The sequence below is a fragment of the Pelobates fuscus genome, chromosome 7 (assembly GCF_036172605.1).
Source record: "Pelobates fuscus isolate aPelFus1 chromosome 7, aPelFus1.pri, whole genome shotgun sequence".
Taxonomy (NCBI): Eukaryota; Metazoa; Chordata; class Amphibia; order Anura; family Pelobatidae; genus Pelobates; species Pelobates fuscus.
This window is the reverse complement of record NC_086323.1, coordinates 76,367,994-76,380,791: the sequence shown is the minus strand read 5'-3', so window position 1 is coordinate 76,380,791 and position 12,798 is coordinate 76,367,994. Positions and strand designations below refer to the sequence as shown.

The following is a 12,798-nucleotide window of genomic DNA, read 5'->3' as shown; positions in this document are numbered from 1 at the left end:
GCCAATAGGAAAGCATCACTCAATGCTTTCCTATGAGGATTTTTCTTGATGCTGGACTCCGAGGGGATGTGCAGCATCAAATAAATGTGATTTACTCAGTGTAAGTCGTGGAAGCGGCCCCTAGTGGCTATCAGGGAGACAGCCTCTAGAGGCTGGATTAACCCTGCAATGTAAACATAGCAGTTTCTCTGAAACTGCTATGTTTCCAGCTACAGGGTTAAATCTAAGGGGACCTGGCACCCTGACCACTACATTGAGCTGAAGTGGTCTGGGACTCTATAGTGGTCCTTTAAGACATGTTTGCATATCGGATTAGAAATACTGCGTGGGGTCACGATGCATTAAACATGCAGGGCAATGCAGTAGATGGGTAATCCACAGTGAAAAAAAAAAAAAGACAAAAAAAACCCCAGACAGACAGAAAATGAATAATGGCTCCTACCAGCCCTGACAGTTCAAAACTGCTTAATTTCCTTAAAGATCATTCTAAAACATGTTTTTGAAATATTTTTGAAATAAAAAATAAAATTAAATTAAAAATAATAACGATAATAAAAAATATTTTGTGTATATCTATAGATATAAGTTGCAGTCCTGAACTAGTCTTGAGTGTTATCCACCTGCCTGCAAATCTCTATACCTGCAGTCATTAGGACGCTTGCGTATGTATTTAAATGAGCAATGTATTGCATTTTAATAATGAATACATTATTCTTTGTTCATGAGGTGGGACAAGATAGTGTGTGGTCTAGAAATACAATTATTACACAGTATACTTTATGTCTTCTCTAACGTACAACATTATTCATCTGTAGTCTAACAAATCAGAAAACCCCCCCAAAAAAAAACATTTTTAATAATTTAGGAAACTCTTTTAAACCTTGTTGTAAGTAAGGACTAAAGACTGGTACTATTCACAGACCATAAGAAGACTGACTTTTCCTCTCCATTCCACTAAGCTACACCTGCGATACAACAGGTGCATCCACAAATCTATAGCACATTTAAAAAGACCTTCAAATTACTATTTTGCATCTTTAAGAGTGAAATCTCTCCTCTTACCAGTGCAATCTTCTACATATGATACACGCGTTAGGCCTAATAAAAATGAAAAATACTTTTTGTAGACTGAATGAAAATACCATATTGCATGGTTTCACTGTAATCAATGCATGTTTGACGTATGCATGTTTCAGAACGCTCTCAGCATAAAAAAAAAATTCATTCAAAAAGTAAAACATTGTACTGTAAAACATTGTTTTCCAATAGCTTAAGAAATAGAGAAATATAAAAAAGCATGTAATCTCTGAGGAATATTTACTCAATTGCCATAGTCATATGTATTCATCCCCATCATATTATTTGTATTTGCATTTTAAGAATAATTAATGCATAATAATAAATAAAAGTTGAATAGGGAAACACTTATATTTATACAACAACTTGGCACCTCTAAGATATATGCTGAGACTTGTGAAATCTGATTTATATTGCCTCGAAATTTAGCATATGGTTAATTTTACACAATTGTCAGTTGTAGCCTCTGTGAGAATATTATTTGACACATAGGGTCATTCAGCAGTGTAAACTATTGGGAGTTTAACATGATTTTATTTTATTTTTTTCAATCCGCTATTTTGGCCTACAATTTTAAATTTGCATTCAAATCATGATGAATTCCCAACAATTAACATTTCAGTAAATAACCATTTAAGTCATAAAAAAGACAATGGTTTTCTCATCAAATTCATCTTTTGCTGTAAGAATGGATTATTTTTTAAAAAAAAATTAACCCATCTCAAACTCATAATATAATAGATTATTAAAATCCCTTGCTAATCTGCAAAGCCATTTCCCAAGTCTTCCCATGTCTCTAGACAATTGGTAATTTATTATTTACTTAAAAAAATTATATATATATATTTTAGTATTTTTTTTATTATGTTAGCGTTACTATGTAAGAACTTAGAAACGTTTTTGATAGATAATTATACACATTTGTTCATATATTTTCAGTTACTATATTCTAATTATATTTAAAAATAAGAAAAAAATCTAAATTTCGCCATCTATTCCAATAGTATGAATTTAGGATTACAGTTCTTTAGGACTACAACACCCATGGTGCTCCAGTAGTAAACCACAGTATACTGCAAATGAAAGCCTGGCAGTTGTCTGTGCCTAAATTGTGTTGTATTTGTAGCTCTGCCAGTTAAAAGCAGAAGCATTAAGTGTTTAATTTGATTGTTTATTTGGTAGAAATAAAGATACGGCTGGCAGAAGTATTACGTTTAATTTGGTTTAATGGCGTTTCCCAATAAATACACATTTATTACTGTAAATACATTCATGTGCATGTGCCAAGACTTGTTAGTATAGCAAGAAATGATACCTGCGTCATTTAGATTAACACTAATGTCTAGTTTGAGCTTGCTCATTTAATCTGATATCCTCTGTCTATCTATCCACCCGTCCATCCATCTAAACTCTACAAGGCAGAGATTTTAGCGTACTAGCTTTACTTATCCCACCACATACAATCCTCTTTGGGATAATGGGTAATGTGAATTAGAGAAACTAAAGTAAATCACCATAAAAGCCTGCATGAAATTAAGGTATTATCATAACTGCAACATCGGGCTTTCAGTGCTGCAACGTTTTTAAGTAAGTACAGTAGTTTTCTATCACAAATTATAGAAGACTCGGGCGGCACATATTTACGGAGTATGTTAGGAAATTATAATATGTGGGATTTTTAGGACATTTCTACATAATAGAACATTATACCAAAGAGCAGAAAGGAATCATAATAACAGAGCACAAAATTAAGAAATTCTTGACCTCTTTTTTCTTTTTCTTTGACAATAAATCATTAGGTGAATGCTGTGTTAGACTGATGATGGGATTCAAGATGAGATTAAAAAGGTTCTAATGACTATGCCTCAATATCTTTTGGCTCTTCTAACCTCTGTCCATCCATTCATTCATCCGTCTGTCTGTCTATCATAAATTCAATGCTAATATGTAAATGACCTTTAAATCTTGAACATTTTCATAAGTGATACTGTGTTTATTCCATTCATGAGACAGCACACTAGAAAGTGTTTATTGTTCTTTATATCCATTTAAAAAAATGTAATTAGTAGGCACTGGTTTGACTGGCATTTCAGTCAAACACATTAAATTGTTGGATCTCGAAATAGTTACTATAAAAAAAAAAAAAATCTTACCACATCATGAAAATACAGGTATTTTTACAAAAATCTAAAAAAGAAGCGTCATTCAGATTTTTTTCGATAATGAGGAGTAGATAAATGATTCCAAATAAAACACAATTTTTTTTTTTTATCACGTGACTTGAATCGCAACTGACAAAATTGCAGAAAGCACTTATATGATCTAAGGACATTTTTACGATTATTTCTGTCCTACACCTACAGTAAGTCTCTAAATAACTTTGCAAATAATAGTAGCAACTTTGCTCGGAATCATTCATTAAAAGGGATCCAACTACCAAATTGTGAAATTGAACAAATTTGTTTCAAGAAAAATCCTTTCAAATAGCTTAATAAAAAAAAAAGGAAATCTTTCTTTTGTTAAATCTTTTTTCAATAACAAAATATATTAAAAATTAAACACAAAAAAAAGAGCCCAATGTGATAATTTCTGCTTCATCTTTGCTAACCGTAGTTTTAATAAAAATATTTTTTTGAAAGAATTAGAATTCCTTTGATAAGCTAAAACACTCCCCCCCCCCCCACCCCCCCCAGCAAGAAGGACAGGAAAAAAGGTGATATCAACACTCACAATAAGTTTGATGCAATTTTAATGAAAGTCCCCTCCACCCCACCCCAAGGGAGAGATGGGGCAGCTGTTATAAATCACTGCAGGTAATGTATTATCATTGATCACATATAAAACCAGATAAACCTGGTGTTTGATACATAACATCTGATATATAGCTAAATGAATCACCATTACCTTGAAAATACTGAACAGATTACCTGGAGAACAATAACCTAGTAGTTACAATTTTTTACTCTAATTGTATAATTTCTGTTTCTCACTTGAGGAGGGGCCAGTGGTAGAATTAGAGATTTGGATAAATTTAGTGATGAAATAACAAGTGTGTGCCAGGTTTGTTAGGTCTAAGTGCCAGGTAAGGAAGGATACCACGGTCCTATGGCATTTAAAAGAATTTATGTCTCCTTTGAGAACCTGTGGAAATATGGAATCTGGAGAATTATAGAAAAAAGATGCATACAGTACTGGGATAATCTTACAAGATAATTCTGTGTAAAATAGATTTTCATAGCCAAGTAGAAGTCTGCATGGGCAATATCGGGCATATTAACAGTTTATATTGTAATTTAAGTGCCTGTTGGCAGGTTGCCAGGAGTTGCTTTGTTGTGTCTTGCATCTATATTTTTAATGTTAAGTCCATTGATGGGTAGATTAATTTGACCTTTGTTAATGCCCCCCTCCCCCAGAATAAAAGCTACATTCTAGAGGATTTATCTTGCTGAATCCCTTCTTGCACAGTCTGATAACTATGTTCCTTTTTTTTTTTTTTTTTTTGAGGAATGAGATCACTACTATTAAATATTCACTGTATATGTCACACATAAGTTTACAGCCTCACATTCATTTCCATGTGTTCGGCTACAGAGTGAGATGCAAAATCAAAAAAAGGGAAATAATTGTATTAATCGTACATATAACAAAAGGTAAATTATGAAATATTTGGCAATTAAAATATGCAGTATCAAAACCTATTGCAGATTGATTTTTTGATATTTTATATGTATTATTTCATATGCAAAAATTGTTGTTAAACTATCCTCTGGATCTGATCAAACGGTATGTAAACGTTTGTTACATTATTTGAAAGATTACAACCTATAGTAACTAGCTTTATCTTATATAAGGCAATGTGGCTTATGTAGGTCTGTGGCTTGTAAAAATAAAGCATTTTAGGTGTTACGCAGATGCCCTCTCACTGACAGAACTATCAATAGGGGGTGTTCGTGGATGTTAAAAAAATATCATCTATGTAACTATACGACCACTCTAAGGTGTTATATTCTAAATCAGGCATAGGCACCCTTCGGCACTCCAGATGTTTTGGACTACACCTCCCATGATGCGTTATGGGAGATGTAGTCCAAAACATCTGGAGCACCTAAGGTTGCCTGTCCCCGTTCTTAATAATGAATTCTAGCGATCTGAAATCTGCTTAGCAAAGTATATCCAAAAAGTTCTTATCTGGAAAAGTTCTGCAATCTAGCTATAGTCACAGCGTAAGTCATTTAGTTTTCCTTTTTACCATTCACTCTCAGTTTAGTACAATCCAGAGAATAAACCTCTCATAGTTTTGTGTGTATGATCAAATGGCTTCGCAGAGATGCTGCAGACGCTCAAGAGCTGACATTCTGTTAATTTTAAGACATTGGATTATGAAGAGGCATTAAGACTAAAACATTGAATTTCACTTATACTTTTATTGCTGTATTTGTCACACTATCAATATATTGCACAAGCATCAAGCGTTTTATTTATTAGCTTGTTTGCCTTTAGAAAGATGTCTATGATTCCGTAAAGAAATTCTGATACTTAAATGTATTATTGCAATGTTTACCTATTTATTACTTGAAATAGGACAATATCACTAGGTTTACTGTAAAGGTCATGCAGTTAACAGCTGCTGCTATCTATATCTTATCTTTGGGTTAGTGCATGTTGTACAAATGTTTAGATTGAGATTGCGAATTCAGTTGTGTCCATCTACCAAACCAGCTACCCATCTCTACATCAATCCATTCTTCCATTCAATAAAACTGTTACTCCTTGCACCTGTGAATAGTTTTTTTTAGTAATGTATAACACATTTTCTGAATAAGGTCTACAGATCATTTAGTTTAATGAATTTCCATACATATGTATACAGGTCTACCTAATCTAAATTCATTTAGGTTTCCCAGTGCTAAAATGCACTGCTTGGTAGCATACATCTTAACTAGTGCTCTTAGTCAGGACCTGCAGTTTCCTTTAGTGATTCCTAAGTAATGGGAAAACGAGAAGTGTTCGTTTAATAAAACTGAGCTCTTCCGTTCTCTCTATCCTCAAGGAGCCTGCTGTCTAAGATGCACACGCAACCAGCTGTAAATAGAAAAGGTCATTCCTCAAGTGTCCACCAGGGGGAGCTGCACATCATTCTGTTGCTTGCCTATAGGGACCAATTGCAGAGTTAATGTTCTTTGGATGCTCAGATGTTAATGGTCAGAGACTGCTCTGTACAGACGCTCATCCCACAGTGAATAGAAAAACTGGAACGTCAGCTCAACTCTCTATTATGGTTGGAAAACAGCACCAGATTTAGCAAATCATATGAAATGCTTACTCTCATACTGGATCTCTCCTATAATTTTATGGGGTTGTGTTTTCTTTCAGCCAAGGAGCCTCCATAATTGACTCTTAAAAAGGTCAGTAAAGGTGCCACTCAAACAGTAAGTACTCAAATCACAAAAGCATCTAGACATATACCTATCGTACGGTTATTGAGGTTGTATGCTCATTTGTTATTTATATCTTACTCGATAGACATCCATTTGCTCCCAGCTTTATAATAACATGTACGTAAGTATCTTTATAGAACCCTTTTTCTCTATTCTTCTTTATATTCACCTGTGCTGTGCATAGACCTCAATACCTGTATCAAAATATTGTGTGCTATTGGGGGCTGCCTTCAACACCAACGTACTCTCACTTAATATACAACTCAGGAGTTAAATAAAAAGAAGAGTGAAACTAAATTGCCTCATATTTTGCTACTATAATCCCCTCTGTATTGAATTTTAATATGGGTTTATAAGCACTATAACAATTAGTATAGGTACTTTGCTCTATCAGCATACAGACACACACACACACACATACACACACACACACACACACACAATCACATATATACAGATGTAAATATACCACTATGTACATTCTAAAGACAAATAGTGGATGCGGTATACAGTCACCTACATGGATCTCAAGCTGATAACAAAGATCAGAAAGACCTGATTTCAAAAGCTAGATCTTGCACATAACAGCAAGACACAGAGAAGAGACACGGGAGCCTGTTCAAAGTATGACAGCCTCAAAGCTCATCTTGACAAAAAATAAGGCACAATTAGGAAAGAACCATCTCCCCCCATCTCTTAGCTAACCCCTGAGGGAATTCACCTGACTCTCAGCTTCTAGCCCAAGCTTGTGCTTCGAACATTTCAGCAATAAAAGAAATGCAAATGAGAAAAGAAAATACATTCAAGAAAGTATGTACTTACTGAAAGGAAGCTTTCTGTGCCCTAATTAGAGAGACGTCCCCGCGTGAAGAGTTATAATCCTTTTATTGGTGCTCATTAGTGAACAGGAGAGATTTTTTTTTTTATCCAGAATTACTTTTAGGGAAAAAAAAAGAATAATAAACAAAATCCTTTTTTCAGGTTTAAAACAGCATACAAAAAAGAGTTTCAGAAAAGACCAGGGTATCCCCTACAGACCAGCCATATCACTGCTATATCCAGCGCATTTTCGTACGGAGCATAGACCCCCAGTGGGTTTTGCAGGTGGAGGTACTACGTGAGAGTTAAAGTCAATTTTATCCATTTAATATCCTGTAAAAATAAAACATTCAGTGAAAGAAAAGAGTACGATTGGGGGGGAAAAAAATAAATAGAAAGTAGAATCAAGAGGTGACACGGTCACTTTGGCTCCCAGATGTTCGGTTTGGTCCCTCCACTGTCAGCCTCCAGATGTGAAGTGTAGGGAGATGCTGCTGGTCCGGAGTACTGAAATGCACAGCAGAGCCTGCTCTCATTGTATTTAGAATGGAGATTTGTTGAGGGGGTTTGAGAGGCAGCATCAATCACTCCTAATTAGCATTGGCATAATGGATGGGGAACTTGCTGTCCTTCCAGTGACCAGTCTGTCCCTCCAACTTACTGCAAAACACATAGCTCTAAGGTGTGGGGAAAAAGAAGACACATGCTTCAATTTGATGAGCAAGGGACTTCTCCTAGAAGGGTGGGGTGGGGAGAGGCTCACCCTGTGTTCACAACAGCAGCAGGTGGGGAAAGGGGCAGAGTTGGGAGTGCAGCTGGCACACCAGAGGAGGAGGAGAGAGGTGTCTTGCTGTTTGGAGAGAAGATTTTCAAATGCCAGCAAACAAGAGATTGCAAACCTTATACCAGCTCTAAACCAGGATTCCTGAGCGGTCCTAAAGTCCACAGCTGATTATCTGCTAAGGGCTCTGCATTATTGATTGCAAGCTCTGCGGCTCTCCCAAAAATGGAAATCCCAGGTGTCAGAGGAGGAGGGAGAAAGGGGACGTTCTTTAGAACTGGTTAATTCAGAGATGCTGACTTCGTGGGGAGAAAGAGGTAGCCTCGGGATACTTGCTTTCATAAGAGAGATTATGCCTTTTACTAAAGAAATACAGAACTATGCATACGATGCACAAAGCAGATAGCTCTGCATGCATCTAGAGTGTTCTCGTGCTGTGAGCAATCTTAAAAATATGTATATAAATATACACACACACACACACACACACATATATACATACAATCACTCAAACATATCCAAAGCAAGAATCTCCAAATAGGATTTCTCTTTCGCTTTATGTGTAGACATTATCTAGCTATGCATAAAGACATGTTTATTTAATAAATATGTAAAAGTGCATTGTGTGCGCATTTAGGACAATATATTCATCCGTACAGTGCTGTGACATTATGCTTCAAAATGTCACAATCATTGCATACTCTCTTAAATCTTAATGCATGTAGATTAGGAGTATTTCCACATATGCGAAATAATGGTATATAATGAGCTGTTACTACGCCATTTGTATGCAAGTGTTCCTGAAACACCAGCAAGAGACAATGTTTTAATTTATAAAAAATAATGCATGCAATATATATATATATATATACATATATATATATATATATATATATATATAAAAGCAGAATGTTAAATATTTGAGTAAAGCAATATAATAAAGCAAGTCTAAGCGACACTCCCTGACACCCCTCTTATCTCTGCCATAAATCAATAACAATAGATTTTTCCTCACTCAAGAAGATACATGGAGAGTCCTGGAGTTTCAGCGATTTTATTGTGCAAAACGCACCAATTTTCCAGATTACAATGCCTGTGCAGGGCAGCGATTCAGGGAGGGAGCAATCAAACACAGCTGAACTTAAAGCCAGGTTTATAGAATATATTTTTTTATTACTTGACTGCTTTCGTTGTTTAGGGCTTTTTTGCGATTGTCTACTTGCACCTTTCTTAAGTATCTTGTTAGTGAAAGGGTTAACTAATAGCTAGATCAAAAGGTTAACCACATAAGACGAGATTCTCCTGGTGTTGAAATGCAGGGGCCTGTTAGCGGATCAGGGCATATAAGAGAAGTGCAATTCTGTCAAGTACCCGGGGGCAGACTGATCCCCTTCTCTATTTGTAGTGGCTTCCTTGCTTGAGATAATGTATTAATGCCATCCTCCTACATACAGAATAAGAGGTCATAATGAAAGACTTTATAGAGTGGCACAAAATGATTGTAGTTTATTTCAATTTCATTTTTATTCGCAATGCCCTTTGGGCACACTTGGGAACTTACCTGGTATAGCAGGGTCCCGATCCCCTTCTCTGGGTTTGGGCACTTTCTCCAGGTCCTAGAGAGAGATGGATTAATTCCTTAGAGCCGATGTATTTAGGCTGCATCTTGATGTGATTATATAAAACAATATGAGGATTTCTATGTTATAATAGGAAGTAGAGGGAGTTATAGGGAATTTGTGTATAAAATAGAAGGAGATACAATACTGATGGCCAAGCTTGGCTCTCCTGATGTTTATGGACTCCATGATGCTCGACCAAAAAAATAAAAAGACCAGCTTAGCATCATGGGTAATGTAGTTCACAATAATTTAGGGTTGAGCAAAAGACATTATATAAAGAAATGGAGAGAATTATTTAAAATTATGTATAACGTGGAGGAGCTATATGCATGCAGACAGAGATTTTGTACTACGTAGGACAAGTAGAAGAGATTGGGTTATATGACGCAGCAGTGGATATAAGTTGAGGTAGGATACGGGAAAGGGGTTTTATTGAGTGTGCTTTTAGACAGGAAATTAGCATGAGGTTATGAGAAGCAAAGGGATAAATAATCCAGGGATAGAACACATGGAGTGATGGGAATGTTTTATAGTGAGATATAGTAGCAGTTAGAGGAGACATGGGTAGACGTTAAATATAGAGACAGAGGGAGGTATAAAAACACACAAATATATATATATATAGAAAGAGGTGTAGGGAAAAGTTATGTGGGATTACATAAAAAAAGAGAATAGACAAGTCATCTAGATCATTAGGAGACAGTATTAAGATATAAGCAATATAGTTCGTTATTGTGAGAGGTTATTTGAAACATTAAAGGAAATGTATTGGGAAACATTGTATGGATCAATTGGGGGATATAATATAATAAGGTGCTATACGAAGCATTAGGAGGAGGTGCTGGGAGGAGTAACAAGAAGCAATATGAAAAATATAGTGAAATGTCACATGGAGAAATGAAGACATACTGAGAAAGGTTATAGGATTTAATCTGAGGGATTATGCGATACAGTTATATGGAACAACAGCAGGTTTTTTTTTCTAAATATGTTATACTGAGACATAGGAGAGGTTAAAATGGAAATGTAATGTAGAGTAATAAGTAGATTAAAAGGGGGGAGTAAAGCAATCAGAATAACTTGTATAGAAAAGGCTATGGATGTTTTGAGGCACAATAGGTGGCTATATACCCGTGTACAAGGGCTGGTTCTATAGAGTATAATGGGCCCGTGTGGGTTGACATGACATGCAATCTATAAAATGTTAATGTTAATTACAAGCATCATAGTTAAACGTTATTTGGGGAACCTAAGAGGAATTATATGGGGAATTAGAAAGTATTACATGACGCACATTGTTTAATAGGATGTAAAGTAACATTTCTCGGTCTCAGTACAATCTTCTTTGTAGCAGTAGCTAGACCCTGCAACCTATTCTGTTTTCCTTCATTGCATTTCTGATAAAACTCACAGTCCCTTCATAATCCGTGTCGTTCAGAGCGCTTTGGGGCAAACACCCACGTCTCTTTTAACAAAACCAACATAGCGTCCTTGACAGTCACACTCCATAAAGGATTTTTAGCATGAGACTTAACTCCCCCTCTCTCCCCCTAAAAAATAATTTCTAGGCAGTAGATAAGAAATCCATTAGTTTGTAGGTAGATGTTATGAATCCCATCTGCCCACCTCATTTCACTTCACTACAAGTGCAAGCAAGCCAATGGATTAAGCAGAGATCATGTTTGTGTGACAGCAGATTTCTTTTGGGTTCTCAACTAACCAGCAATCTGTGGCAGAGAGAGGGTTAACTGTGATTTAGCAAGGCTATTAAAAGATTGTGCCATGAACTATATATTATTAAATCTAGATACAGAACAACATAGGGCAGAGAATAGGTTAGCTGTGCTAAGAAAAGACGCACATGATTATTTTTGCTGCTGCCTATCCTATGCATTATTAACTCTTGGGTTTGAAACAGGGGGCAGCACTCTCATTTTGGGTTAAGAGAGAGACTGGTACTGAGGATTTATTAAGTTGTCTGTCATTTACGAGAACCGAAAGATCTCGCACAACATGGACATTATAATCACTTCATTATAAAGCACCAACACACGCAGGAGCAAGTTATAAAGTGAATTTAAAAGGTTTAAAAGGTTTACAGGCAAAGGCAAGCCCATACATATATATATCTGCAGTATGTTGAAGGAGTGTGGTAGATGGAGACAAATGGGGAGGGTGGGATAGGGAGTAGGACAGAAGAAAAGTGGGACAGGAGAGGATGGGGTTAGACAGAGGAAGGAGACACAATGGCATCCAGTCTCCAGAGGAGTCTCCGATCTGATGTAGAGGTGCTGCTGCAGAGAAAAAAAAAGACCACCAGAGATTTACTTTAGAGACAGTTCCCTTAGAGCGCTCCCATTGGAGGCAGCAAAGAAATTAATTTTGGTGAGCTGGAAGCTATTAGCTTTTGCCACCTCTCCTGAGCAGCTATATCACAAATCTACCACATTTTGTTGCTATTTAAATTTCCCTTGAGTCTCCAATTCCACATCTTGAGAGCACGGCGCTACCTTTTGCCTTCTCAAATATGCTGCAGCCATCAGTCTTATAATGTATATATTTACCTACTGCCAAAATGCACGTTAATGATGCGACAGATAGCAGGTCAGATTTAGGCATAGAAAGCAAATTTCAATATAAAAGGAAAATATTAGCTTAGAACTAAGGCTAATCCCAATCCAATTAGGATGTGTTCTTTTTCAGCCTGTTTTTATTGGAAGTACAGCAAAGTTTGGAAGGCCAGAGAGACATTTTAGCTGAAAACCTGTTTAGAGTATTGATATCTTGGAATTGTGCATTTGAGAAGGCGTTCGATGCTACAAGGAGATACCGGTAAGGCAAAGAATGGCTCAGTCAGCAGACTGTCCGCAAATAGATAACAAATTAAAGATGAATTGAATTCAGTGATCTGTCTCGTTTCTTATTATGCTATTATTTTAAAAGGGGCATTCTAGCTACTCAAGGGGATATGTATATTGTGTGTATAAGCACAATGTGTCTTTGTTTTCTACTATAAAACAGTTATCTGTAAATGGAACTGGAAAAAAACAACAATAGGATT

At 36.1% G+C, this 12,798-nt stretch overlaps 1 protein-coding gene across 3 annotated transcripts in view; it reads right to left on the bottom strand.

Annotated features, from left to right (window-relative positions):
• NTNG1 (netrin G1) overlaps positions 1-8,193 on the bottom strand; it is a 262,767-nt gene extending 254,574 nt beyond the window's left edge. For all 3 annotated transcript variants that reach the window (XM_063426081.1, XM_063426082.1, XM_063426083.1), the window contains exon 1: positions 7,338-8,193. The gene's annotated coding sequence lies outside the window, so the exon portion shown is untranslated. The remainder of the gene's footprint in view (positions 1-7,337) is intronic.
• Positions 8,194-12,798: the final 4,605 nt, after the last annotated feature.